Source organism: Paramormyrops kingsleyae, chromosome 16, assembly GCF_048594095.1.
Source record: "Paramormyrops kingsleyae isolate MSU_618 chromosome 16, PKINGS_0.4, whole genome shotgun sequence".
NCBI classification, from domain to species: domain Eukaryota; kingdom Metazoa; phylum Chordata; class Actinopteri; order Osteoglossiformes; family Mormyridae; genus Paramormyrops; species Paramormyrops kingsleyae.
Window position 1 is genome coordinate 22,716,505 of NC_132812.1, and position 4,883 is coordinate 22,721,387.

Genomic DNA, 4,883 nt, shown 5'->3' on the forward strand with positions numbered 1-4,883 from the left:
TATATGTAGCACGTTTATATCGGATTATAAGTGTTAAATCTTGAGAGTCAATTGAAGCAAATTCACGGGTGTATATGGGCTTGTCGATATGCTCCACCAGTTGACCAAAGCTGAGGCCCCTTTAGCTATCTGAAGCTCGTACGTGTTTTTAGAAAGTGTGCTGGAAAGCAATTTTGCTTATTTATGACTTTAAAAATGCAAAGTTAAAACATTAATGACAAAGTGCTTCTGCGTCGGTGACCATCGGCAGAATATCGTATCGTGACGTGTAAATGGGCATCTGTGCAACTCGTCTGTGATAATTAGTCATTTTCCAAACTTAAAATTGACATGTTTAAATTGTTAACTATCTAAACATTACATGATGATTGAATTGTATGTTTCCTGAACTGGATTCCTGAGGGCTCCTTGCTGTATATCATCGGTGATATCTGATAGACTCTTTTTCTGTCACACTGCCATTGTTACTCTAGTGTTACATAACAATAAAACAGCCCTCAGAAAGCTGCATGCTCCCTATTATCTTTTTGCGGTCATGCAAAACTATTGTGTTCACTGCAAACACTAATACCGGTTGGAAATTATTCACAATTACAGTATGACTACTAGCTAAATACAAACTACAATGCTTGACTGATGACAAAAAGTGATTTGTGTTTGGAAGCTTTCTGCTACAGATGCAATGTAGATATGATTTTCGGTTTGACGTGATGGGTGGCTGAGTATGTGAATGACAATCGATCTTTTGTAATTATTATTTTTTTGATCTGTCTTATAGGTACTTGACATACGCCTTTATTAACTTTGAAACTATTATTAATCGTAATTTCTTTATATCTTGCATTACTGCCTTAGCCTTCTGCTGAAATGGAGTTGACCTGAATGCAGCTGACACACTTCACATTTCTTAAATTTTAACATGCTGGGGCAAAAAAAAATTTGCTACAGATCTTGCTGAAACCTGTCACAGTTGACATCCAAATATCTGAACTGAGATACAATCTCACGCCATATTTGTCTGATTCACCTAATGTGCCTTGTCGTATATGCAAAGCATAATATACTGGTGGCTATGAAATCTATCTCTTCATTTTAAACCAACACAGTTTATGAACAGAATCTTTTAGGATTGTTCTTGGACTTGTTCACAGACAAGGTTATTTTCACATAATTATTTATTGACTCATTATTTATTATTGAATGAATTATTCAGAGTCCTGGGCAGAAAGCATTTATGAGGATGTGGGGAAATATTGGGTGGGGGAGGGGTCAAGGGTGGGGGCAAATTTAGGAAGAAACTGAATTAATGAGTAAAGGCCAATGAGATAACAGCACGTAAGTAAGATACCTAGCTAGTCAGAATTATAACAGAACACCGTAATATTCATCAAATATATTCCAAAATTTGTTTTGGTATTTTTAATTATAGTGGGTAATGTATAATCAAGCCATCTGATATATGATATATAAAAAATGTTACAGTCAATTTGCTCTTGATCAGTGCCATTGAATATAGGCCATTGTGGACAACGTGTAGCCAGATAAAACGTGTACAGTATGTAACAATGAACGTTTAAATATGTGTGAGGCCCCCTAGAGGCACATGCAAGCACAGCAAGGTCTTGAGCTACCCATCCTGGGCCGGAACACTGACTCTTCAGTCTTTCTTATTTTGGGCTTTGAATGGGATTTTGTGAGCCTTTATAATTAATAGGCGGATGTAAAATGTAAATGGTGCTGGAAGCAGGTCTGGTGAATGTCACGTCCATCTGGGAGATGAGAATGGACGTTGCATCCACCAGCGATGACAGCACATGGTCTCATGAGCTTAAAAATATTCATTGTATTTTAGTCAAAAACTTGCCATTGATTTATGGAGAAAAGTTTTTTGCCAATTTAATTTGTCCTGGATCATCTGCCTGCAGAATATTCTGAAAATATTTTTTCCTTTCACGTATCAAGTGATCTTCGCATTAAGCAATGCTAAACTGGGGTTATTCAAAACCTCTGTTTCTCCTGATGGCAAACAGAAGATTTGGCAGAGTTGTGTTTAACGCTGAGAGTGTTTATTTGCGGTGATATGTGGGCAAATACACTAATGACCCACCTGGCTCTGTGTTTAAGATCAAAATATCAGACTTCTGCCATTACAGGCTTACACGTGTTCCTCATATACAACGGAGCGTGTGTTTGTGTGGCGAAGCCCGGAAACAATGAAAAAAATCAAAAACTAGTTGCTACGTGGCCTTGTAACCAATCTCAAAGTACACGTTGAAAAAGCTGTAGATCTTGGTAGTTCAAATATTTTGGTACCTGAGGAGCAATTGGCATTATGGTTACGGACAAATTAAACACCAAGACGACAACAATTAGTAGTTATTACTATGTTTGTATGATTGTGCATAATGTACATTGTTATGGATCATAAAAGATTTCTGCTTAATATAAGCACCTGGCTTATTAACGTGACAGGCTTTGCTCAAGATGTAAAGAAAAATAACTAAAAACAAAGTTAATACAAATGAAACAGTATTAACTTGCTCAGCCCTATTAACAAATCTGTCCAAAAATATGCCCTGACACTTCAGGAAAAGGAGTCGTATATGTCAGATGTTTTTGGTGTTTTTTTTTTTTGCGTAATATGCTCTGAGATTGTTTTCCAAAGTGATTAGGAGCGACTTCTTTTTTCCCAAGCAGAGGTACTGGTAAGGAAGCGTGGTCAGCCTGGAGAAGGAAGGAGATAAAACCTACTATGGTGGCTTTTTACATCATACAGGTCATGGTGAAAGAGATAGCAAGCGCCGTTTTGCTCGACTCTGGGCGGTGTGTTCGGTTAGGTTATAGTTTAATGCACCTGCCATCCACCTGCTTCACTGCCGTCAGAGTCGCTGCATCTTTCCCTGCGGATGTCAGGCGATGCCTCCTGCACTGTCATTGGTAAAAATAAATCAGGTACAAACAAAAGCACCTGACAGCTAATTAAACCTTTCTGTTTAATAAGCATTGCTATTTTAAATCGAAGTTTCGAGTTTTTGTTCTTGGGTATCTCCCGACTGAGTCTTATGGAAAAAAAGCAGTTTCTGTTGTGTTTCCTTCACACCCTTGTGCAGGAGATGGAACCCGGAGCGCGGCTGTTGACAACAAACATGGGTGTGACATCGGCGTGCCAGCCCCAGAACAAACATCTGGAGAGCATTCTAAGCTGACCTTCTCCCTTGCTTCTCACCTGTAAGGGCTATGAGGATGAGGAGGGAAATGAGGAAGGCTGTTTGGATGAGGAGGGCTGTGTGGATGAGGAGGGTTGTGTGGATGAGGAAGGTTGTGAGGATGAGGAAGGCTGTGTGGATAAGGAGGGCTGCGTGGACAAGGATGGCTGTGTGGATGACAATGGCTGTGTGGATGAGGAGGGCTCTGTGTATGAGGATGAGGAGGGCTGTGTGGATGAGGAGGGCTGTGAGGACGAGGATGGCTGTGTGGATGAAGAGAGCTGTGAGGACAAGGAGGGCTATGTGGTTGAGGAGGGCTGTGAGGACGAGGAGGGCTGTGAGGACGAGGAGGGCTATGTGGATGAGGAGGGCTGTGAGGACGAGGAGGGCTATGTGGATGAGGAGGGCTGTGAGGACGAGGAGGGCTATGTGGATGAGGAGGGCTGTGAGGACGAGGAGGGCCGTGTGGACACCAACAGCAGTGTTCAGGCTAGCCGGGCACACGGTGTCGCTCCCAGGGCAGCAGCGCCTCTTTATGCGGACGCTATAATTAAGCTCTCCTGCTCTCTCTCTCTCTTGCTCGCGCTCTTTTTTTTTTGGAAAGTCCCCATGGCGGAGAGCGATGGGGGTTGAGGCAAGCCGCTCTGCAGCTGCGCGACCACATGAGAGAGCCCCGCCGGAGAGGCGAGGAGATAATGAGAACCATTGGTCGGGGCCAGCCGCTTCCCCGAGATTAAAGGGCTCTGCTCACTGCGCGTGCCCGCTGTACGTGTGCTGCCGCACACCCGCACCCCCCCAACCCCACCCAACAGGATCGAAGACCCGGTCAGAGATTTCCCTCTCAGGATTAGTCTCAACCTCCTGCTAGACGTGTTCTTGTTCGTTTTATTTCAACTAGATTCCCAATAAAGGGTGACCGGCCCAGAGCCCTGTAGCATCTCTTAAGTGTCTTGTTTGAGTTGCGTGGTCATCATTTCAAGCATCTGCTGTGCCTTGCCTGTTGCTCACAGCAGCCACACTCTCACGTTAATTGACCGGGCTGTCTCTTGACCACGACTGATTAAAATCTTCCAGCGGTCAAATATCCATTGCCAGATACATGCCGTTATTTTTTCTTTCACCCAACATTTACAGGGAATTTGCAGTGACTCACTTGCCTTCCTTTAAAACTACTTTGCAGGCCGTGGTGAGAGTCTGGACTATTATCTGGCTGTAGTGAGGTGGGCCCAGTACAAATGTTCACCAGAGCTTGAAGCTTGTGCCAAGGAAACTCCAAATGGCTGAAAGAAAGGAACACAGTTTGGGTAGGAGATAAGAGGAGAAACGCTGGCCGGCGTGTCAAGCATATAAAGGCCCATGAGGGCTGACTTCATAGTTCTGTCCTCGAGTCAAACTCAAAACTAAGCTAATGTTGATTAGGGTGAACACATTCCATCAATCAGATATGAGAAGCTCTTGGATGCTAGACTGCAGCTCACAGTCTTGGGCCTGTAGTATACCTGTGATACCATGAGCTTGTTATGCCTTTCAGCTACTCTCCTGTACCTTTGTATTTTAAGCTATGTAAAGAGATACTCTGATGTCATAATCCTCATAAATGTGTCCTTATTCCCTCAGTCTTTGAAAGATGTGTCCCGAGTCACATTTTTGGCAGACTGGGACAGACTGAAATTACAC